Below are 24,933 nucleotides of genomic sequence, written 5' to 3' on the forward strand. Positions count from 1 at the left end.
AGCTCTTCTCCTCTGAGTGAATTGAATCGGGGATCCAGGAACTGAAAGGCCAGTGCCTAATTTTGTGCACAGTCCTGCCTATGAACTATTCCATTATTTAAAAATTATTATTTTTTGATGAATGATCTGTCAGCATTGGATGAAGTTAACATTATTTTGGTCAATAAAGTAAATATTAAGGTTGTAAGATAACAGAGCCTAAGTTAGCAAAAAAGTACTGCATGTGTTTTTCAGTCTTGCCACACCCTGTGCTTAACTATTTTCAGTATTGCTGCTATAGTTTTCATCCATAATATATGAATAGTTTTAGAATTTCCTTTACATGTATGAACCATATTTACTGTTAACATTTTCAAATTGGTGTAAGTTATAAACAATATAATAATAGGCGTGAAGACCTGTTAAATTATTTCTTTATACAGTACTTGTTAAGATTGAGTTTCTGAGGTTTTTTTTTTTAAATTAACAGGGTAGACAGATATTTTCTAGCAAAGGGGTAATAGCCTCAGTGCTCCCCCCATATAAATTAAAATTACTTAGCCAGTTTTCATGTCAGAAATAAACAGCTGAAGCAGCTTGCAGACAACATTTATTTTGTATGTACATTAATGGGCACTTCCGTTTTTCCTGGAGGCTAGAATCCACTTTGAAATTCATGTTTGATAAATTCCCTGGCTTTCTGAGTAATTTAGCTGTCTATGGGCCGCTGATCCTTTGAGTGTATTGCTGAACCATTGGGACTTCCACACCACATCTACATATCCAAGTTCAAATATATACTCAAGATGATTGGTTTAAACTTTAAATTGTTGATCTTATTCCTGATAGATTTGTTAGATTGTCTCCCATTTCACTTCTAAAATCTTTGCCTAATCCATAAATACCCCCTTCTTAAACATAACTTTGCAAAATTCACTGAGTTGGTAAAGGAATCATTTTATAGGCACAGTGTGAAATTAATATTCAGCACAGCATAATGATCTTAAGAGGAAAAAGCAGTTTGGTAGTATATATGTGGATTAGTATTGGAAATGCAACTTATATCAATTTGTTACTTCCAAAAATAAGAGAAGCTTCACTCTTTTACCTAATTTCCTTCTTGGTATATTAACATAGTTAGGATGCAATACTATAAATACTTACTTGGGAGTAAGTCCCATTGAGGACTGAGGGACTTACTTCTGAGTAAACCTATACGGATTGCATTGTGAAACAGTTTTTTGTTCCCTGTTATTCAAACAAATAAAGCTCTATTCAGGTGTTCATGAGATATGCCATACATGTGAGCAGGGATGAGTGTGCTAAGTGGTGCCCTTTGATACCCTACTGACCTCTAACTTGTGGAACGTGACTGTGTGAAGCAAGGGGTCTCCTCTACTCATGGAGGTTCCCCACCCTATTTAGAACCCAAATTTATGTACAGTTCTAAATTGTGTGGGGAGCCTCCATGTGTCAAAAAAGCTTCACACAGTCACGCTCTACAAGTTGAACATCCCCAGGAATGATGACATGGGGTGGAGCTTAGTATGAGCATAACCCTTGCTCTGCTCGTGTGAAGGGTTTACACACACGTGCAGAATCATCAAACAAATTTCAGTTGCAATGATTTATGATCCATACTCAGAGAGGACAACACAGGCATATAGATATTTAAACACACGACTTCTATAACATAAAATTGAACCCGGGTTTTCTATATTGATTCTTTATAGGTCATTTATTATGGCCATAGGGGTGGTGGTGAAAAATGGAAGCACATAATGTCTGTATTTGCTGAAAAATATTTTTTTTGCCAATTTGTAACAAGGAAATAACTTCTAAGAACTAAAAAAGAGATATAAATACAGCCTGGCCTGTTAATACCTGTTAATCCTTCATAGCTATTGACTGAGCTGTTGTGATTTCACAGAAGCTTGCAATGGATGTTCAGACAAAAACAAAGTATAGGAGACAAAAAGAAGCCAAGGGGGAAAAAGAGAAGAAAGGATGTGTGTAGAAAGTAGATGCATGGGGATGGTGGGAAATGGGGAAAAGGAGCTAAAGAGATAGAAGGCAGAGGTAGTTGAAAATCTGATTGAATGCACCCTTTTGATATTGCCTGAGTTAAAAGATGTTATTGTTGCATGCCACCCCAATCTCTGAGCAGTGCGAGACTTCCAGGGGTTCCTGCGCTTGCCCAGGATTTGGTTTCCTTGGAAAGAAGGTTAGAGGAGACTACGGTGTCTTTATGAAATATGGTTTATTTACACTCATTCATAGCCTGAATTTAAGATGGAGGGGTTCAAAGCATTACCAGTCCAATAGAACTTGCTTTTCTATCAGGCTTATAGGAGGCATCCTAAAGCCAAGGTGTAGGGAGCCAGCCTCTCTATGTGTCTGCAGTTGCGACACAGGGGTGAAATAAGACGCAGACACAATATGATGGGTTAAATAATGGGCCACTTTATTAAACCAAATTCATATTATGATAATGAACCTGCAGAGGGGAACATAAGTGCGGGATTCTCCAGATGAGTCAGGCAAAGCCTGCTTGCAGCTATTAGGGTTACCCAAACCCCTGCCGGGCAAGGGGGTGCCAATCTGTCAACCCCTTGCCCTGACCACACTCCAATTGTGCATAGAGAGGCCAACCTGCGTCACCACCCCCAGGTGCCCTGAAACTCTGAGTGGATGAGACCTGTTGGCCCCAAAGGCGACCCGTATCCTGCCCTCGGGCCATATAACCCAGAGCTGCAGGCCTCCGGAACCGCCTATCTCCTCCAAAGGTGCCTAAAGGTGTCACCTAGCTGCCCTTCACCTTTAACATTTCCCACACTTCCTCGATAAAGCGACCTTAATTAAAATATTAAATGCAAACAGCCAAATCAACCTAATAACCGCAAGAACACCCGTGCTAACCCTGAATGCCCTCCCTACTAACCACAGTATGGAGTAGGCAAAATAAACCTGCCGGCTAAAACGCAGGCAGGCCAAAAATTCCTAGTCGGCCCCAAAGGTGACCAAATGAATCACACTGCAGCAGAGGGAGGGTAGGGTGGGTGCTGCTACAATTTGAAGAGAGAGAGGGGGTGGCCGGCGTGAGCCTAAATAGGCTCGGTTGCCCCGCCCACCCTGGCAGAGCACCGTGATGACATCGTGCCAGTCTGGTACGCTTGCCCTCTTCAGAAATGGAGGCTCGGGATTCACCTCGGGCCACAAATTCCGCCCCGCGACCCGGTAAATTCCAAGTGCGGAGCGGGGTTGCGACTCAGGGGTGAAATAAGACGCAGACACAATATGATGGGTTAAATAATGGGCCACTTTATTAAACTAAATTCATATTATGATAATGAACCTGCAGAGGGGAACATAAGTGCGGGATTCTCCAGATGAGTCAGGCAAAGCCTGCTTGCAGCTATTGGGGTGACTCAAACCCCTGCCGGGCAAGGGGGGTGCCAATCTGTCAACCCCTTGCCCCGACCACACTCCAATTGTGCGTAGGGAGGCCAACCTGCGTCACCCCCCCCCGGTGCCCTGAAACTCCAAGTGGATGAGACCTGTTGGCCCCAAAGGCAACCCGTATCCTGCCCTCGGGCAGTATAACCCGGAGCTGCAGGCCTCCGGAACCGCCTATCACCTCCAAAGGTGCCTAAAGGTGTCACCTAGCTGCCCTTCACCTTTAACATTTCCCACACTTCCTTGCCACAGAAAGGGGACAAACCTCTGTTTAGTCACCCTTTACCCCACATCGAAACAAGATGTCCTGCATGCCCCTCTGCAGGTCTTCTAAAAGGATATCATTACCTACATTGGTCATGTGAACTCCATCTGACCGATATAGTTCTATCCTACTGCGCCTTATCTCAGGGTGGTGAATGACAAAACCACTAGAGTCCAATAGAGTAAGATGGAGCTGCCTATTCACTTTTTTGCGGGTCCTATTTATCTCTCTAGGGTCACCCATACAATTCCACTGTCTATGGGGTAAAATATTGGACCAAATCAAGTGCACCCCTGGCCAACGCTTCATGGCGGCCCGGAAGTCAGCAGATGCCTGCTCAATAAGGGCTCTGCCCTTCAGCATACCAAGGTCATTTCCACCCAGGTGAATGACCAAAAACTGTGGCGCATCCCGAACCACTGCCGTCTGGAAAAGCGTAGGAAGGAGCCCATCCCAGCGCATCCCACGGCGGCCCAGCCATTGTACAGTAGCCCACCGGTTAAGCCCAAGCTGCATGCCAAAATACGACTTTGCCGCCCTGTGGCCTGCCCAAAACACCATACTATGGCCGCAGAGGAGGATGCACACTCTTTCATCTCCCTTCCAGTGGCCTGTCAAAACAAACAATGTAAACGTATAACAGCGACAAAGAACAAGTCACCAACTGGTTTTCTGAACCCCTTGGAAAGGTCCAATATAAGACCTATAGGCCATAGAACGCCATCTGCCCAGGGACTGTAACCTCTCTTGGGAGAAGCCCAAATGGGCGGCCATAGATGCTGCTCCAATAAGGAAAGAGTGTGTCCCAAAAAACTTGGGGTCCAGTCCCATATTACCGAGGGCTGTCCTGGTAACCGCCCAAAATTGAAATCGAGAAAGGGGTTGGCCATCCTTATGAATAAACAAGTATCCAGGCCGTTGTCCCCGGACTGCCAAAAAAATTCTCAATGCTGCCACAGGGCAAATCTCGTGCAGCTGTGAGGGGGAGAGCAGCACCATACGGCCCCTCCTGCGCTGATCAGTCTTAGACCAGCACAACTGCAGGGTAGCCTGTTCCCCCCTCCAACTAAAATCAGACAGTAAAAAGGCACGGAAAGAGATGTCAGCCTTGGACCCCGCAATCACCTCACTGATCCTGAAAGCTCCAAAGAACAGTGTAAGTGTAGCCGCATGAAAAAGCAGTACCTCAAAAGATGAGGAACATAAATACTCCCATTGAGTCAGGAGCCCTAATAGAAGTTCCGGGTGCATAGGGGAGTGAGTATCTGAATTGGTGGGGTGTTCCCGTGCCCAGCCTTCCAACATCTTACGGAGTCGGAAGTCATCTGAAAATTCCTGCAAACCGCGCGACTTGGCCAAAAAGGATAGGCCAGAGAGCTTACCTCTAATTGTCCTGACTGAAAGGCCCTTCCTCCTGCCTTCCACACAAAACTCAATGAGGTGGTCCACTGGAATGGGCCACTGCTGTACGTAGCCCCTTTCTGCCCTGAAAGCCAATAGCTGCCTACCTGCTCTCTGGTAGCTGGCCATAGTGCTGGGTGCAATGGACAAGCTTATTGCCCTCTCCGACTCAATCCGCCAATCTCCCATAGATCCGGTGGGACCACATCCGGCTGAGCCCTGGCCCACGGCACCAGGTGGCGAAATCTCTCCATCTGGTTCCACGACAGAGCATCAGCAATACTGTTATCAATACCAGGGATGTGGCACGCCAGAAACAGAATGTTAAACTGGAGACATTGTAAAACAAAGGCACGTACTAGGTGCATGACTCTGGGGTTGTTTGATGACAAGGAATTAATGACGTGCACCGTGGACAGGTTGTCACACCAAAAGTGGACTGTGGAATCGCTCAGCCTGTCTGGCCAAAGATGTACTGCCACCACTATTGGAAAAAATTCCAGGAGAGTCAAATCTCTAATCCAGCCTTCCTGAACCCAGCTCCGTGACCAGCTACCATGGCTCCATGAGTCATTAAGAATCACACCAAAACCAAATGCCCCCGAGGTGTCAGAGTGCACCTGGAGTTCGGCCTCCAGGAGGCGGTCCCACCTCCAAAAAGAAATCCCATTGAATTCCTGTAAGAACTCGGCCCATACAGACAGATCGTCTTTGAGCGCACCCGAAATCCTGATGTGATAATGAGGATGGGACACACCTGACATAGCATCATACACTCATCTCAAGAAAGCACACCCGGGTGCAACCACCCTGCAGGTGAAGTTCAGTGAACCCGCCAGCTCCTGCAGGGTGTGCAGGGTAGCCTTCCTGGAAGCCAGAACATGCGATATCTTTTCTTGCAACAACTGCAATTTGGCAAGTGGGAGCCTACAGGACTGGGCCAATGTATCTATTTCGATCCCCAGGAATGTGATAATAGGGGACGGGCCTTCCGTTTTTTCCCCTGCCAATGGGACTCCAAGTTCCCTTGACAGCTCCATAAAGTCCCTCGTATGCGCCCGTCCAGCAAATAAAAAATCATCTAAATAGTGAACCACGGAACGTGAGCCAGACCACCTCCTCACTGCCCACTCCAGGAAAGAGCTAAAAAGCTCGAATACTGCACATGAAATTGAGCAGCCCATGGGCAATGCACGATCCACATAATAGTTATCCGCAAAAGCGAACCCCAATAAATCAAAATCTCCAGGATGGACGGGGAGGAGGCGGAATGCAGATTTTATATCACACTTCCCCATGAGGGCACCAACACCACAACTCCTAACCATGCCTACTGCACAGTCAAAAGAGGTGTAGCGTACCGAACATAAGTGAGGTGGAATAAAATCGTTAACCGACTGCCCATGTGGATAGGAGAGGTGGTGAATAAGGCGAAACTCCCCCGGTGTCTTTTTAGGCATGATGCCCAGTGGCGAAACCCTGAGACATGGTGGGAGGGGAAGCAAAGGGGCCCAAAACTCGACCCGCTTCCCTTTCTTTGTTAATCTTATCCAGAACAACCTGTTCCATGCCCAAGACAGACCACAGGTTCCTGGAATGGAAGGCAGTCCTGGGCCCTGAATACGGAATCTGAAAACCAGTTGAAAAGCCCTCTAAAAGGCACCGGGCTTCGTGAACTAAAGGGTAACAACTCAATAAACGTTGCAACTCTGGTAACTTAATTCGGCTGGGGCCCTTTTCCCTGAGATGCGCCCGGGGGTCCTTGCTTCCGTTGTCCGTGGTAGTCCCTATTGCCACCTCGATAAGGCTGGCTCATAGGGCAGGCGGCGGATGCGTGTTGACCACTGCAGAGCGCACACTCATGTCTATACCTGCAAGAGGTCCTGCCACAGAAGCCACGGGAGCTAAACTCCCAACAGAGCAGGCGGGGTTGAACCCCCTGCCACGCTGGGCCGCGGGTGCCAATTGCCTAGCCAGGAGGTGGCCACTATCAGTCCTATCCCCGGCCACCGGCCGTGAATGAGACATGAATTGCAACCACAGGTCAGGTTCCTTCCTGTCCCATGGCAGGGAAGTGTCGTAGGCCGCCCTCATACGAAAAGCCTCATCGTAAGAGAGCCAAGCCAACCCCATGAACTCTGTATAGCCTCGATAGATAATATCCAGATACTTGATCAGGACCGAATTGCGCTGTGGCTGTTTTTGTAGAATCACCCCAATATAGGTAAAGTAGTCAGGGAGCCAGTTAGCCCAGGTGTGCTCAATCCGGCGCCTCCTAGGCCTTTCTACATCCTTCTCATCTCCTTTCTCCCTGTCCCTTTTAATTGGCTTCCTGTACAACAGGGAAAACAAGTCAACGTATTCCCCTGTCCAGATTTTGTCCCTAGTTGCCAAAAGCAAATGGAAACCCAAAGGAGCAGAAGTGTCTCCGAAGGGGATGGCACCCTCTTTAATATGCCCTAGGGGGTCACAAGCCCCCTGTTGTACTGCAGCAACTCCTGATGAAGTAGTGGGCTGGGAGGAAGTTGGTTCCTCAGCCGCGGTCCCTGTTTGGGAAGATGCCCAAATTTGGTTGCAGGCCTCAAGGGACAAGGGTGGCTGGTATTGCGTGTCACTGGCCTCAACAGATGGAAGTGTAGCTGGGGTGTTAGTTCCAAGTGGAGGAGAGAAAGGCCATGCCTGCCCAGGCCCCCAATATGGGTACCCCCATGGGGGCCAGCCCCAAGCAGGGCTTGGCCCCAGTGAGCCAGTCACTGTGCACTCACCAGATTTACCCTCCAACATAGTATCCCGTTAATCCTTCATAGCTATTGACTGAGCTGTTGTGATTTCACAGAAGCTTGCAATGGACGTTCAGACAAAAACAAAGTATAGGAGACAAAAAGAAGCCAAGGGGGAAAAAGAGAAGAAAGGATGTGTGTAGAAAGTAGATGCATGGGGATGGTGGGAAATGGGGAAAAGGAGCTGAAGAGATAGAAGGCAGAGGTAGTTGAAAATCTGATTGAAGGCACCCTTTTGATATTGCCTGAGTTAAAAGATGTTATTGTTGCATGCCACCCCAATCTCTGAGCAGTGCGAGACTTCCAGGGGTTCCTGCGCTTGCCCAGGATTTGGTTTCCTTGGAAAGAAGGTTAGAGGAGACTACGGTATCTTTATGAAATATGGTTTATTTACACTCATTCATAGCCTGAATTTAAGATGGAGGGGTTCAAAGCATTACCAGTCCAATAGAACTTGCTTTTCTATCAGGCTTATAGGAGGCATCCTAAAGCCAAGGTGTAGGGAGCCAGCCTCTCTATGTGTCTGCAGTTCCCAGCCTTTTTCTCCAACCCAACTAAAAACACAAGCCTCAACTTGGCCCCAGAAAGGGGGGGGGCTCTCCTGAAGAGTTTCAATAATAATAGGATCTCCCTGGCCCATTCACCAGTTAATGGGCACTTGACAAACCCTTTAGCCCACCTGGCCACTCTATTAGATTAACAAAAGAGACTCATCTTCCAGTGGAGCAGCTTTCCTAGCTGCAGAGCTCATCACCAGGTGCAGGGTCCCAGATCAGGGGCTAGAAGGGGACTGATAGAAATCATCTATCTCAACCCCAAACCCATAACACTATGAACAAAAATCTACTCATAGGGTGGTTGGACAAAAAAAAGCTATGTATTGCTGGTAGGAAGGTACACAGAGAGGCAAGTAATTAGTGATGTGCCCCCTGTTTCCTCTAGGTTGTTCTGATCCCCATGGCAAGTTTCCCATCACCTGGGTGTATTGTTTTTTAGAAATTATGTAGAGTTTAACTTGTGAAATCAGTGGTTCACCAAAACTTTGGCCCCAAACAAAAAATGAGTGGTATTCAGAATAAGACTAGAAGCTGCTAACCAAAAGACCTTCCCAGGGAAACTGCTCCCTTTAGCTTTCGTTCCAGTAATCATGTCACAACTTTACCCATTTACCCTATTTCCAAATAACCTTAATAAAATCACCAACCAACACACCATCAGGGTATATTTGTATGGTGCTTTTCCATAATAGTCTATGTTCAAGGCCGCTCAAAACATGAAAAAAGTTACATAATTCACTGTTAAGAAAACAAATTTCACACAGTCAAACAGTAAGTTAAAGCAAACATATTAAGAAATATACAATAAATTGAAATAATACTATTATAGTTCATAATAAGGTCCAACCACAAAATACAAAAACATAATCCAAATAATAGCAGAAATAACGATCAGGACAATTAGATTTTGGCCCCAACAGAAGCTTCTAAACAACACTCCACAGTCCTGGCATCTTCAAGTAGTAGCAGCTTTTATAGCTGCAGTCAGTCAAGGCCTTACCCTCCCAGGCCAGGTGGAAAGTGGCCAGCAAACAGGGAGAGGTTCTTGCAGTCAAGATGGTCTCTGTAATACATTAGCAACAACTCTCCCCTTCCAGAGCCAATGAACATGATTTGCTAATATTGAGTCTACATGGAAGCTTTTGTTTTATGTTTTGAGGTACTCCTATATTTTACGGAGGTGTCTATATTGGGCATAGTGTCCATTCCATGTGTCCATGTCTGGTCCCTCCTTTTCCTTCCAGGCCCTATTTCCTCTCTGATAGGTTAGCATCTGGAAGTTTATCTTTCTCGTCTTCCTTTGACACAGTCTGTTGCTCTCCAGCTTGTCTCTGAGCATTGTAAATGTTTTCTGCTTACTTGTCCTTCTTGTGGAACCACATCATATGCCCTTTCAGAAGTTGTCTCCAAGCATAAATTATGCACATGGGAGTGGGATGAGGAATGAATGAACCCCAATGTCATCATGCTCCACTTGCCTGGCCCTCACCCTTTTGAAATAGAGCCAAAGGTGTGCAAAGGGGCACATGTGTGCACAGCTACAGGCACATGGATGATCCAGGTGATTGAGAATCCCTATCTTGCAAGGTTCTTGATTGTGTGGCGCACCTAGAGAAGCACAGCTATAGACGCATAGCTGCCCATTTTCTGATCTTCACCTCTAAATGTGCAGAGTGCAAGCAGGGTCAGTGGGACATAGCAACATCAGGGACAGGATTAACAGCAGAGGTCCCACTTTCTTCTCTGTATGTTTATGTGTGGAGAAGAAGCTCTGAAAGGGGATCCCTCATGAAAAGCTTATTGATCATTTGTTCTGGTTCTTTTGATCTGGTTGTATTCTAAAAGGATTGCCTGAAATCTGTGGTAGTAGTTCTTTGACGGGGTTCAGCCTAGTCCAAACCTGGAACCTGGGGTCTCCATGGAGGAATAGCGAGAGGAACAGGACACTCCAGCAGATATTTGCACCCCAGCAATCCTGAGGAACTGTGGGAAACAGACATATTTCCTAGAACTGGATGTCTCAACATCAGTCACCAGGTTTTACGGGTGAGCTCTTGGACCCTGTCTCATCACCCCAGAGCCAGAAGAATTGTCTGGCTAGCTGCACATGAAACAACTCAGAAGGTGCCCTGTCAAAAAGAATTGTATGTCTTCTCTGATAGTTGGAAATTTCTTCTGTGTGTTGCCCTTCCCCTACTGGTTGAAGTATCTCTCCTCTTATTGGTAGGAGAGTTTTGGTCTTTCATCTCATTATTGTCTGTGATAGAGCATTCCTGTAAATAGGAAGGCTATCCAAGGATTAGAGTTTGCCTTGTGCAATAATCTTTTCTGTTTTCAAAGCCTATTCTCTTTTAAGAATTATGAGAGAATGTAAGTGAGGCGCTTTGACCATTTTAGAAAAGTGCTACTGTGTCTTCTGTGGTAGGTGCAGCGGCCTGTGGAACACCCTGGAGAAGCTTGCCTGCACCTGTTGGTTGTGTTAGCTTTGCCCAGATTGCTTATTAATTATATTCTCTTACTATCAGCCTAAGTTTGCATCCAAATATTTCTTTTGCATCTCTGTGTAAAAAGAAAATTGTTGGAGAAAGGAATGAGATGAAATAGCCTTCTGTGTGGCCTGCTGAGGTGCGTGAGACCCAGTTATTTCCTCATTTTAGTTTATAAAACCAATCTGACCAGTAGTGTCAGGATTCACATTTACAGTCTCTAGGGCCACATTTTAATATGGTCTCTTTTCTCCCCTGCCCCCTTGTTTTTGCTTGTGCTAAAACTTAACTCTGCTGCTACATTCATATTCTACTATGGAGTTTAACTACCCAGTTTTATTAGCAGTGAAATAAAAGTATTAGGAAAATGAAATCTGTTTTTGTGCCATGGAATAGACTGCCCTTGCCCCTTTTTCCCAATGGTAATTTATATCCCCTTGAAGTTTTTCTTCTGTTTTATGGATCGTGATGCAAATTTCAGTTTAGGTCACTTTTTTTTAAGGGAAGAAAGTAAAATGCCATTTGAGAACCTTTTTATTTGACTGAATTATGTATAGAAGAAATGAGTACTCAGCTCATATTATTTCCCCCCCATGAATAAAAGTTGCTTAGAAGCAGCACCAGATTACATAATATCTTAGTCACCTCTGACCTGTATTACTGTAATATATCTAGACCCCCACCCCTATTTAGAAAGGTATTTAAATATAGTAGAATGCCCCCACATCTGTACAGCTTGGAGGAAAACGAAAAATATCATGAATAAGGGGGTTGCATTTCCCTAGAAGGAGCAGGTCCATAGCTTGAGAGTGCTCCTGGATTCAGCACTGTCACTGGAGGCTCAGATTGCCTCAGTGGCTAGGAGTGTCTTTTTGCAGCTCTTGTTGGTTCGCCACCCATGGCCCCTTCTGGACAGAAACTACTTAGCCACTGTACTCTGTAAGATTAGATTATTGAAATATGTTCTACTTGGGGCTGTCCTTGAAGATGACTTGCAGCTGGTCCAAAATACAGTGGCCAGATTACTGGTTGGGGTTTATTTATTTATGAAATTATATCCCTCCCTTCCTCCCAAAAGGAGCCCAGTTCTTTTTTTTATCATTAATTTTTATTCAAATTTTCAAAGACAAGAAACAAAACAAAACAAAAACAATTAAACAATAAAATAAAATGTTGACTTCCGATTTGTCGCAGATCAGTTATAGGTCTACAATATATAACAATCCTATCTCTAAAATTATATTATAAAATCACTTTCCTCCAGTAGTTATCTTAATTAATCATCAAATCTCATAAACATTATTTTATTCTTTCCACAAAAAGTCCAAGAGAGGTTTCAATTCCTTGAGAGATATATCTTTCAATTTTTCTCCAAATAAACATATCGCTTAATCCATCTAATTCAAATCTGTTAGGCCCAATAATTTCAATAGCCATTCTTCCATTATCTATATTAATTCCATCTTCCATCTTCAATAATCCTATTAAGTCCAGTAATTTCAGTAGCCATTCTTCCGTTATCAGTATCCCATAATAATCTTGTTGTCATAGCCATAGTCCAAACAAACATATCAATTAATCCATCTCGTCAAATCTGTCAAGTCCAATAATTTCCACAACCATTCTTCCATTATCAATATTAATTCCATCTTCCATCTTCAATAGTCCTGTTAAATCCAGTGGTTTCAGTATCCATTCATCTATTATCAGTATCCCATGATGATCTTGCTGTCATAGCCATAGTCATATAACAAGAGTCTGATGGGAATTTCCCCCATCACAAATATGTCCTTGCCATCAATTCTGAATATGTTGTTGAAATATTGTTGTAAAGTCACATCTCTGCTCTGGGTGCATCTCTGCTCTGTCACATATTTGTAGTTAATTCCATAACTTTTTTCTATGTCAAGCCCCATCACATCATTCCAGTCAAGAATTCTGAGTATGTTGCTGAAATATTGCTGCAAAATCATATCTCTGTTCTTCTTTTTTTACAAAATGCACTGGCTCATTTCTTAAGAGTTTCTCCACTGTCACATATCTGTAGCCAACTCCATAGATTTTTTCTATGTCAAGCTCCATCATATCATTCCAGTCCAGAAAATTATCCAAGACATTGATAACTTTACCACCAAAATCTTCATTAATTTCTTCAGAGACAACGTTGAATTCCAAACAGTAAACTTTATTTCTAACATCCATAAACTCCAAATCTTTTTCCAATTTCACATTTGTTCCAATCTCCAGGGCTTGTAGCTTCCCTATCCCATCAAACTCCTCTCCCACAGAATCCATTGTTTCTTTAAGCTCCTGCGTCATTTTGTTAAATTCAATTTTTATCTCCTGTCTACCCTGTCTCAGGGTTTGTTTCGTTATCTCAATCTCAGCCATTATTTTCTGAAACATAATTTCTTCCATGGTCTCAATCACTTTCCTGGTTGTCTTTCTTAAAACCACAGAAACAAAAATTATTTCAGCCACAATTGGGTTAATGTTCCAGGCTTGCTTATATCAGTGTAGACATTACAGCCTGCCTTATCTCTATGTATTCAGGAATACAAAAACAAACTTAGTTCCCAACATCAAAACAATTAGTGGCGTCGTGAACAAGCAGATTCGTCAAAATGAAATAGACCAAAAAAAAAGTTTTTGTTCCCCCCTCCTCGAAATAGAAACCCCTCTTCCGTTGGTATCTTTAGAATGCACCTCCAGGACAGCTTTTTGCGATAAAAACAAAGATAAGCTTTTTCGATTTCTTTCCTCCTTAATTTCGTTAGTGAAAGAGAAAAGCCATAAACTCACCTAGAAGTTCTTCACAGCTGATTCATTGACAAATCTCTTTTTTGCTACACCAATTTAAACCAAGTAAAAAAAGAAAATAGAAAGAAGGATGCTTATCTGCCTGTTGAAGTCCGTTTTTCTTTAAAGAAAAGATAAACGTGTCGCTGTAATCAGCAAGAGCTTGATGAAAGTCCGTCCGGCATTGCAGTTTGAACCTTCTCTCATAAATAAATGAAATCCAGTCCTCCCCACAAAAACAGGCTTTATGGTTAATCTCTACGTTTCTCCCTGACCGGGAGAAAATCTTTACCAGTCAAAAAGAACATTGTGACTGATTTTAAAGCTGAAAAAGCTTCTTCTGAGACAAGAGCTCATCTCAGAGGCAGCACAGGCAAAGCAACCCTTCCCGGAAGTCCCAAAAGGAGCCCAGTTCTAACCAGGAAAAATAGAGTTGCGAGTGAAGGGGCAAAATAAGACAAGGACACATCAGCTTGGGTTGAACAAGGGCCACTATTAAACTATACAAAAACACCTTTTAAAGTGACCTGCAGAGGGAAACCTAGGCGCGGAACTATCTATAAGCAAGCATCTTGCCATACAGCTCACGGGCAACCAGCCCCTGCTGGGGACAAGGGCAAGCCCCATCTGCTTACCCCTTCCACCAGCCACACCCAGTAGGTGAGTAGGGGGGCCTTCTCAGGTCACCACTCCCCGGGGCCGCACAACCCTCAGGTGGATGAGTTAAGTTGGCTCCAAAAGCAGCCCATATCCTGCCCTCAAGCCACAAAGCTCTGACAGACAGGCGTCTGGAACCGCCAATCACCTCCAAAGGTGCCTAAGGGGGCCACTGAGCTGTCCTTACCTATTTCCCTTTCCGCACCTTCCTACACCAGTGCCCCAATTATAAACTGCCCTCCTAGGGCAATTAAACTTCAACCATAACAAAATAGCCAACTTAGCCAAATTCACGTATTATTCACAACGCCCCCTAACCCGATTCCATCCCACTCTCACAGTGTGGAGTAGGCAAAAAACCTGCCCGCCAAACAAGGGTGGGCAGGGTAAAAATTCCTACTCGGTCCCGAAGCGACCATTGAACACACTATAAGAGAGGGAGTGCAGGGTGGGCGTCGCTCGCAGAAAGAGGAGGTAGGAGGGGCGGCCTGGCCTTAAATGGGCCCATGGCCCCTCCGCTCCCTGCCACACGTCATGCACACATAACGCTGCGGCACACGACTTTGCCCTTAACGAAGATGGCCGCGGCAGCATCGCTCGCTCCTCGCAACTATGCCCCACTTATCCATGCTGCGCAGGTAAGTGGGGCTTCATTTCTATGTAAATCTCATATAGCCTCTGTTTTAAAACAACTATATTGGTTGCAAGTTCATTTCTGGCCCCAATTAATATGTTTTCTTTAATAATATGTTTTAAACCCTTTTTTTTAAAAAAAAGATGTTTTTAAAGCTTTTTAAAGAATGTATTTAATGTTGTTTTGTTTTAATGTATTTTAAGGTCTTTTTATGATGTTTTAAAGTGTTTTTAGCATTTCTGTTTGCCACCCTGGGCTCCTGCTGGGAGGAAGGGCGGGATATAAATCAAATAATAAAAATAAATAAATTCAAGATGTTCACACTAATGTTTAAAGCCCTAAATGACTTAGCCCCCAAATATCTTGAAAGATCTCCTCCTCCTTCTCTACGGACCCTCTCTGTGTTAAGATCAGTAGAGGGGGTCCTATTAGTAGCCACTCCACCCTCAGATGTTCTGGAGGTAGTTGGCCCAGGAGAGAGCACTCTGTGACAGCCCCTAAGTTGTGGGACTCCCTCCCCACCTTGACTATACAGCTTTTATCAGATGCTGAAGATGTACCTCTTTACTCTGGCCTTTGACACTTGAAATGGACCCAGCCTATTTTTGTGACTATAATTTGTTTTAAACTGTATTTAATGATGTATTTTAAATTGTTGTGACCCCACCTCTGGGATCTTAGGGTGAAGGGCAGGTAAATAATAATTAACAACAACAACAACAGAGTTGGAAAAGATCTCAAAGGTCATCCAGCCCAACCCTCTGCTGATGCAGAAAGTCCACTGCTACAGCATCACTGATAGGTGGCCATCCAGCCTTTGCTTTAAAAGCTCTGATGAAGGAGAATCCACCTTCTGAGGCAGTCTTTTGTTCCACCATTTAATAGCTGATACTATCAGGAAGTTCATCATAAGTTTAGTCAAAATCCGCTTTCTTATAGCTTGAAACTGGAGCAACAGGAAACAGATTGGCTCCATCATCTATGAAACAGTCCTTTAAATACTGGAAAATGGCTTTCATATCAGCTCCTAATCAACTCACCTCCGGGCTAAGCACATCAAATTCCTTCAAACTGTCTTCATGGGATCTGGTCCCCACACCTCTCAGCATCTTTGTCACCCTTCTCATATTTTAGTTCATTGATATTAGTTTGTTGACATCTTTCTTAAATTGCGATGCCCAGACTGGACATAATACTCCAAGTGAGGTCTGACCAAAACAGAATAGAAACATATAGGATAAGAAAAAAGTAAAGCTGGAGAAATTTAAAACAATTCAAATTGGCCAGTCCTGGCCCAGGACATTTTCCTGCTAAAGCCATAACACATTAAAAAGTTTCTGGAACAAATAATTGCAGATAAATATATTTTAAATATATGACAAAAGTTGGATCAAGGCTATACTGTGTAATATCTTCCCATGTCTTCACACAGGCTGAATACTGAACATAAGAAGAGCCTGCTGGATCAGGCCAGTGGCCCATCCAGTCTAGCATCCTGTATTCACAGTGGCCAACCAGATGCCCATAGGAAGCCCACAAGCAGGACTTGAGCACAAGAGCACTCTCCCCCTCCCCCACAGTTTCCAGCAATGGGTATTCAGAAGCATACTGTCTCCAACTGTGGAGGCAGAGCATAGCAATTGTGGCTAGTAGCCTTTGATATTGTTATCCTCTGTGAATTTGTCTAATCTTCTTTTAGAGTTGTCCAAGTTGGTGGCTATCTCTGCCTCCTCTGGGAGTGAGTTTCATACCTTAACTATGAGTTGCATGAAGAAGTACTTTCTTTTATGTGTCCTGAATCTTCCAGCATTCAGCTTCATTGGATGTCCATGAGTTCTAGTATTATGAAAGAGGGAGAAAAACTTCTATCTACTCACCCTCACTATGCCATGCATAATTGTATAAACTAGCATGTCACCTCTTACTCAGCTTTTCTCTAAACTAAAAAGCCTCAAAGGCTGCAACCTTTCCTCATAGTGGAGTTGCTCCATCCCCCTGATAATCTTGGTTGCCCTTTTTGAAATTTTTCCAACTCTACAATATCCTTTTTGAGATGAGGTGACCAGAACTGTACACAGTATTCCAAATGCAGTTGCACCATAGATTTGTATAATGGCATTATGTGTCAGCAATTTTATTTTCAATGATCCCTAGCATGGAATTTGCCTTTTTCACACTCGCTGCACACTGGGTCAACATCTTCATCGAGCTATCTACTACAACTCCAAGTTCTCATTCCTGATCAGTCATTGCCAGTTCAGACCCCATGAATGTATATGTGGAACTGTTTTTTGCCCTGACATGCATTACTTCACACTTGCTTACATTAAATTTGCCATTTTACCACCCATTCATTCCATTTGGAGTGGTCCTTTTGGAACATTTCACAGTCTCTTTTTGTTTTAACAACCCTGAACAATTTAGTATCATCAGCAAACTTGGCTACCTCACTACTCACCCCTAACTCTAGATTGTTTATGAACAAGTTAAAAAGCACAGTTCCTAATACCAATCCTTGTGAGACTCCACTTTCTACAGTCCTCCATTAGGATAACTGTCCATTTATTCCTACTCTGCTTCCTGTTGCTTAACCAGTTCCTAATTCATAAGAGGATCTCTCCTCATATTCCATGACTGCTAAGCTTACTCATGAGTCTTTGGTGAGCTACCTTGTCAAAAGCATTTTGAATATCCAAATATAGTATGTCAACAGGATCATCTCTATCTATATGCTTGTTGACACTTTCAAAGAACTCTAATGGGTTAGTGAGATAAGACATACCTTTGGAGCAGCCATGCTGGCTCTGCTTTGGCAAGGTTTGTTCTTCTATATGCTTGGTTATGTCAGTCTCTGCTGGCTGCACTGAGGTGATTAATAGCACTGTAAAACAATTAGCTGGCAGCTGCCTAAGCAGGGCTTGGTTATAAAGCAGACAAGGCTTGAAGAGAATGTGGATAAGCAAGGGTTGGAGTTGGGGGAGGTCTCAGGTCACATACCAGTTTGTTTTCCAAGGCAAGGTCTGTCACAAATCAAAGGTTTAATAATCCAACAAGGCAATCTGGGTTTCAAGACTCAACAGGATCTGGCATGACTGGCGAGGGTCTGATGCTGGTATCTGACATTGCTTCCAGCAGAGGGCAAAAGGCCTCTCACTGCCTTTTAAGCTCCCCTCCCTGGTTCAGGTGCTAGCAATTAGTCCTCTGATTCCAGAGAGCTTGTAGCCTTAAAAAGCCAGAACACATGCATTGCTCTGTTATTTGCAGGCATCTTCGTTCTGCAGGGAGTAGAGGAGCCTCCTATTCACTCTTTGATTCTGATTGAGGGGTTCTAGCTGTGTCCTGAACATCTTCCAGCAGTAGGAAGTCTGGAGCTGCATCTTGGGTGAGTCTGCTTGTTCCCTCATCTGGGTCTGCTGTGCCAATCCACTGTTCCTCATCCTCCTTTGAGGACTGATCCGATGGAGGCATGACAGGTTATTTTATCTTTAACAATACTTTCAACCAGTTTTCCTGGTAGATGGTAATTGGCCTGTAATGTCTGGGATTCCCCCCTAGATCCCTTTTCAAAGATTGGTGTTACATTGGCCACTTTCCAGTCCTGAAATATAGAAGCAGATCTGAGAGATGAGTTGCATATTTTTGTTAGAAGATCTGCTATCTTACATTTGAGTTCTTTGAGAACTATCAGGTGGATGCCATGTTGGTTTTTATTTTGTCTATTAAGCCTAGGACTTTATATCTTATCACCACTGTCTGCCTCAGTTCCTCAGACTCCCTTCCTGCAAAAGTTAGTTCAGGCACATGGATCTGCCCTATATCTTCCACTGTGACGACAAAAGGAAATAATTAATTTAGCTTCTGTACAATCTCCTTATCCTGCTTTAGCACACCTTTGACTCTCTTGTTATCCAAGGGTCAAACTGTCTCCCTGGATGGTCTCCTGCTTTGGATGTACTTATTTGTTGTTGGTTTTTAGGATTTGAGCAATAGCCTCCTCAAATTCTTTTTAGCATCCCTTGTCTTCTTGCATTTCAGACAAAACAAATTTTTGAAGGAAGCCTTCTTGACTCTGATCGTTAACCACATTGGCATCCTCTTGGCCCTGGTGGTGGTACCTTTCCTGATGTGCAGGATGCACTCAAGCTTGCAATATTGTGTTTTTAAACAACTCTCAAGTGTTTTGGAGTGGTTTGATACTTTTGACTCTGTCTTTCAACTTTCTTTTTACTATTTCCCTCATTTTGAGGCAGTTTCTTTTGAAGTCAAATGTGACTGTGTTAGATTTTCTTGGCGATTGGCAATTTGCGTGTATGTTTAATTTAATAGTACTGTGGTCACTGCTCCTAATCGGTTTGACAACACTTACATCTCACATCAGGTCCTGGATGTCACAAGATTAAGTCCAGGGTCACTGCCCCTTTGGTTGGTTCCATGACCAACTGTTTTAGAGTACAGTTATTTAGGGTATATAGAAATTTTACTTTTTTGTCATGACTGAAATACATATGTAAACAGTCTATGTCAGGGTAGTTGAAGTCACCCATTATTACAACATTTCCTAGTTTGGATGCTTACTCACTTTCATTTTTCATCTTAATATCTCCCTTAGCATTTTCATAGAATGTCTCCAGTATTAAATTACCTCTGGGGCCCCATATCATCACTCACAATGATTCTATGGAGCAGTCTGCCTCTTTGGGGGTTTCTAGCATGCTGATTTATTTATTTATTATTTATTTATTATTTAATTTGTATCCCACCCTTCCTCCCAGCAGGAGCCCAGGGCGGCAAACAAAGTGCTAAAAACACTTTAAAACATCATAAAAACAGATCTTAAAATACATTAAAACAAAACAGCATTATCCCTCCTCCCAATACCATCATCTCATCCATGCATTGAGACTACAAAGCTATGTCTATCTAGCTGGCCCTGTGCGTGGACCCAGTAGTATTTCAGAGAAAACCCTGCTGCTTAACTCACCTTGACACTCTGATTGCAAGCAGAACAAATATAACGTCTATCAGCTAGATCTATGGCACAGTTGATTGGTGGGAAACACTGCTATTCCATAGTATTCTTATTTTCGCCTGACAAATAAATATTTTCTTCCTATCTCCAGCTGAAAAGAGGAATTTATAAGATGCCTTCTGATATCCTCTTCATACACATGCATACCACTCTTTCTACCTGTCCTTTGAGCTAAACAAAACCTTAGTTTTCAATACTTGAACTCAATAAACTGCAAAAACCATTATGTAGGTAGGAAGCCAGCAGGTATGTGGGACCTTCCCAGCGTTTTGCACTGTCTGTAACATGCACAATTATCTACCAGTTGGACAGAAGTTATGGGTGTGCCCTCGGTGCAATTAGCTTCTGGCTTTCTGGGAACAAGTTCATTTTCTTGAGGCCAAGATGGGTGATCTGGAGAAGCTGAGAGAGGCAGAGAGGTTTGTGGATGAGGCTTTTGGGACATTATAGCTGTGTCCCACTCCAAGGATAATAGCTCTCTTGCCATCACAGAGAATGAGAGCCTCTGGGAAGGGAAGCAGCTATCTGAGGAAGAGGGAAATGATTCCTTGGAAGAGATCAATTCCTTGGGGGTTGAGCAGATATTCTGTGCCGAGGATACTTCTCCGGGTGGTGGAGGGATCCTGGTAGTGGGTATTTCAATCACTAGGAACATAGAGGGTGTGGTGTGTGATGGGTGTGCAGACTGCAGGATGATCTGCCTTCCTGGCGAGAAGGTTGCAGATGCCCCCTATCATCTAGACAGTTTGGTAGATAGTGCTGGGGAAGTCAGTGGTCATGGTGCACGTTGGCACCAATGACATGGAGAAATGCAGTTGTAAGGTCCTAGAAGCAAAATTGAGATTGCTAGGTAGGATGCTGAAAGCTAGGACCTCTAAGGCGGCTTTCATACATGTATGAATGACCTCTAGGTATCTCTGTAGGAAGCCTTTCTTAGGTGGGACAGCCACATTTCTAGGTTGGGCATCTTTGGAGAGGATGTGTGGGTCAGGCCAGGCCCCTCCATGCAGAGAGTGTATTAAAGCTGTGTAAAGGTCAAGTTAATGGAAAATTTAGTATGAACACCAAGAATTAAATGACTGGAATATATTTTGTTTCATAAGAAAAAAGGATGTTAAGGATACAGCGAAAAAGGGGATACTCAACGTTGTTAACTCTCCCTTGAGGGTCCCTGTGATGTTCCTATATATTAGTGTATATATGGTAAGTGCTGGTTGTTTAGAGTATACATGGTAAGTAGTGAAAGAGGAGGGGGAGTGAATGGGCAATAGAATGCTTAATGATTGGCTGAATGTTTAAAATGGCTGACAGTATAAATGAAAGGATGACAGGTAAATCTGGGTGAATGTGAGGTGGTGAATTGTGGAATCTGGGGGGAGAAGAGAAAGAGTGGATTGCTTGGTGGGGTTTAGAGAGTTGTTTACCAGGAGGGAGGTGGAGTTCGGATTAGTATTGAGTAAAACCATATGCTTATGTGCCTTAAGAAGAAATCTTGTTAATCTTGTTAGCTTTGTTATCTTTAATAAATACTTAATTTGGTTTACCAAAGGCCTGATCCTGGCTGGAGTTTCACAGACCAGAAGGGAGGGTAAGGTAATGACCAAGGCTGAAGGGGAACTGTAACAAATAGTGGCAGCGGTGAAGAGAGTAACAATACCAGTATTCAGAGTCTCTGGGAATACTAGTATTGGGACGTTACTGGTGGTTGCCTAGCAGGGGGATCTGTTGAGATCTGTGCTAGAGCGGATAGGTAAACCATAAGAGAGTGCAGTCCGGACTGGTGGAGTCCCTGGTGGTGCCTAGAGACAGGCAGTAACCACGAGCAGGTAGGAACCTGACAGGGAGAGCCAGGGAAGGACGCATCACAGTCCCCCCTTCTAGTCTTGTTCCTGATCTTTGGATTTTCCTTCCTGTTGGATAATGATGGGGAAAAGTTTTGACTGGTTGCTATATAAAGGACTCTCTAAACAATTGGAATTTAGGGGGCTCGTCTAGATAAAGCTTTTGCTGTGCAGTAGACCTGCTTTATTCACTGAATTTTTCACAAGGTGCTATTAAATTTTTCCTGTTCTTTAAACAAACTGTCATTCTTTAAATGGAGGCTGCCGCTGTCTGCCATGTCACAAATTAAAAATACAATTTTTAAAAAATCCTTGGTGGAGGAAACACAGCCCTGGGGAGGGCAGTGCACCCATTTGCCCCACCCTAGCAATAGGGCTGCCTCTGGGGTCTTCATGGCTTACAACAACACTAAGGCTGAAATGCTATACCTAAATTTTAATAAATTTAATTCAACCCTAAATTTGATGGGATTTTTCAGAGTTCCCAGCCCCTTTTATCCTTACTTTGTGTAAATTCAGGCTTCCTTACCTTTCGGCTGCCACACAGAATACTTTCAACACCCTTCTAATAGTGTGTAGGTTTTAAGTGTAAGATGTAGTAGCATACAGGCTTTAAGTGTAAGATGGTGACCAACACTGGACACAGGATAAACCTTAAACTAAGAATGTGGATTTATTAAAGGGATACTATTTACATAAGGGAATGCTGATACTCATACTGGGACTTCACAGATGCTTGCTGACAGGTTCCAAAGTCTCCAGAGACACTGTTGCTGTCATCAGTCTTTAAGTGGCTCTCCCTCCAGGCCAATTTCCCTAAACCTCCAACCCAGCCAGGTATTTCCACAACCCAGTCCAGCTACTGGGGGCAATCTGCCTATGTGCCCCAAAGTTCCCCTGGTTGTCCTCCTGGATGTTTGGACAGTTTAGTCTGATTTGAAAACCCACTTGTGCCACTTACCCATGGTAAGACCGTTTCACAAAGAAACCTCTCAGACCAACTCAGTCACCAGTTCTGATCTTCACCAAACAAGTATTATCAACGCACAGGTATGAATATACAGGCCTCAGTTCATCCCTCAGCTATTCTTGTTCCTCACACTGCCCTCATGAATCAACTCCCTCTGTGTCTCTCCTCAACTCCCCACTCTGACTCCAACCAACTGTCTGGGACCTTCAGCCAATCAGAGTTTGCTGTCACCCAGACCAATCTGAATTAATTCACCTGATCCAGGTCCCATCCAATAAAATGTTGAAGTCAGGACTGGCGCCAGGCATGACTGGGCCCTTGGACACTAGCCTGCCCTGGGTACGCTGCTCCTGCCTGTTCCACCTACCTCTCTCCTGTGTTCTGCTACTGTGAGTGCTTTGTGTGCAGGGCTGCCATTAACCAAGATGGCAGCAGAGGCTGATGCCCTCGCCACCATCTTGGCTGATGGCACGCATGCATTGTACACTACATGTACGCACATGCCTGCCATCAACCAAGATGGCTGTAGGGGCATCAGCCCCTTAAAGAAGCCTCCGCTGCTATCTTGGTTTATGGCAGGCCTCTATGCACAGTGCGCGCAGCAGCAGAACACAGGAGAGAGGTAGGTGGAGAGAGTGAATGTGCAGGTGGCCTGGAAGCTCCATCCCTACAATCCACAGCAGGGATCCTGCTGCGGATCGCAGAAGGGGAGTGCTACTCTCCCACCCTAATGAGGGGCCCTTCAGGGGGCCTCAGCCAGGGCCTGACCTGGCCGCCCTTTGGCACCAACCCTGCTTGAAGTGATTATGTCTCTCTCCTCTCAGAATGTGTCACCAAGCAACCACTACTAAGCAGGCTCGTAACAACATAACAACGCAAGGCCTCATGACAGTCACAGATGTCACCAAATATACTTTTTTCTTCAAAGACAAACATAAACAAGCATATTTACAGTGTTTCTCCATATTCTCCATGTTTCTGAGTATATAAGCATAGGATTGCACTGTGTATGTACATACTGCCTTCAAGTCGATTCCAATTTATGGCGACCCCATGAATAGGGTTTTCATGAGGCTGCGAGGCAGTGACTGGCCCAAGGTCACCCAGTGAGCTTCATGGCTATGTGGGGATTCGAACCCTGGTCTCCCAGGTCATAGTCCAACACCTTAACCACTACACCACATAAGAGCATTGATTGCACTGTAAACTAATATGTTCAAAGTCACTGGCTGCAATCTTATGCAGACTTTTTTTGGAATTAAGTCTCATTGAACCAAGTGTGCTTAATTCCAAGTATACCTGCATAGGATCAGATGGACTCACTGCTGACTAACTTCTTTCCACAGGATAATTGCAACTTTTGCTGACTTACTCATGAATTGATTCCAACAACTTTATATACCATAGCATAGGTCTGACTATTACATTTGAAACAAAACAAGGACCCACTTCCTAGCAGAAAGCACTAACAGGGAACTGAAGTGGAGAGTGATGTTTGCTCTCTGGAGGCTATTTTATCTTCTTTAATGCATATTTATGAGGTTGGAAGGCTCAGGCTTTTGTATTCAACCCTGCACCTTCAGTGTAATTAAATTATATTAGGCTGGGCCAAAGCATGCAATGGAAGTTTCTCTTCAAGACAATGGAGTCACAACAGGATCCCTAGTAACATTTACACAAAGCATTTTATGCATGCTAGAAATGAAGAAAAAGGCAGAGATGCACACTGTGTATGGTTTTTAGCTTTTTAAAAAACAATGCCCTGGAAACAAAGAACAAGAAGCAGCAGCCAATTTTACAGAAGCACCCAGTAATATGGTCCAACATCATCCTGGCAATGGCATAACTTCTAGAAATGCACAAACCTTTCAAAAATCTATTATTAAAAAAATGCAATTGCGTGGATCCATTCATGAACAGGACTGAGATCTAGTGGGAATTCTGGTGGCAGAAGGGGGAAAGGCAAATTTCCCCCTTGTTGCTTCTTGTGCTACTTCTAAGCAGGTTTGCGGAGGCGCAAGAGGGTGCAGGGGTTCAGGAATGAATGAGATCTTCTGGCTACAATAGCATGTGAGGAGA

General features: G+C 43.9%; 2 long non-coding RNA genes across 2 annotated transcripts in view; one reads left to right on the forward strand and one right to left on the reverse strand.

Moving 5' to 3' along the window:
- Window positions 1–15,690: 15,690 nt before the first annotated feature.
- On the reverse strand, window positions 15,691–18,160 carry LOC133388394 (uncharacterized). Its single transcript, XR_009763783.1, has 3 exons — window positions 17,797–18,160; window positions 16,766–16,850; window positions 15,691–16,222 (listed from the first exon to the last, which is right to left on the reverse strand). It is a non-coding gene; the product is annotated as an uncharacterized LOC133388394 (long non-coding RNA).
- A 122-nt stretch (window positions 18,161–18,282) lies between these two features.
- Window positions 18,283–24,933, forward strand: part of LOC133388395 (uncharacterized) — a 161,927-nt gene continuing 155,276 nt past the window's right edge. The window contains exon 1 of the long non-coding RNA XR_009763784.1: window positions 18,283–18,396. This is a non-coding gene — a long non-coding RNA (uncharacterized LOC133388395). The remainder of the gene's footprint in view (window positions 18,397–24,933) is intronic.

Source organism: Rhineura floridana, chromosome 7, assembly GCF_030035675.1.
Source record: "Rhineura floridana isolate rRhiFlo1 chromosome 7, rRhiFlo1.hap2, whole genome shotgun sequence".
In the NCBI taxonomy this organism is placed as follows: domain Eukaryota; kingdom Metazoa; phylum Chordata; class Lepidosauria; order Squamata; family Rhineuridae; genus Rhineura; species Rhineura floridana.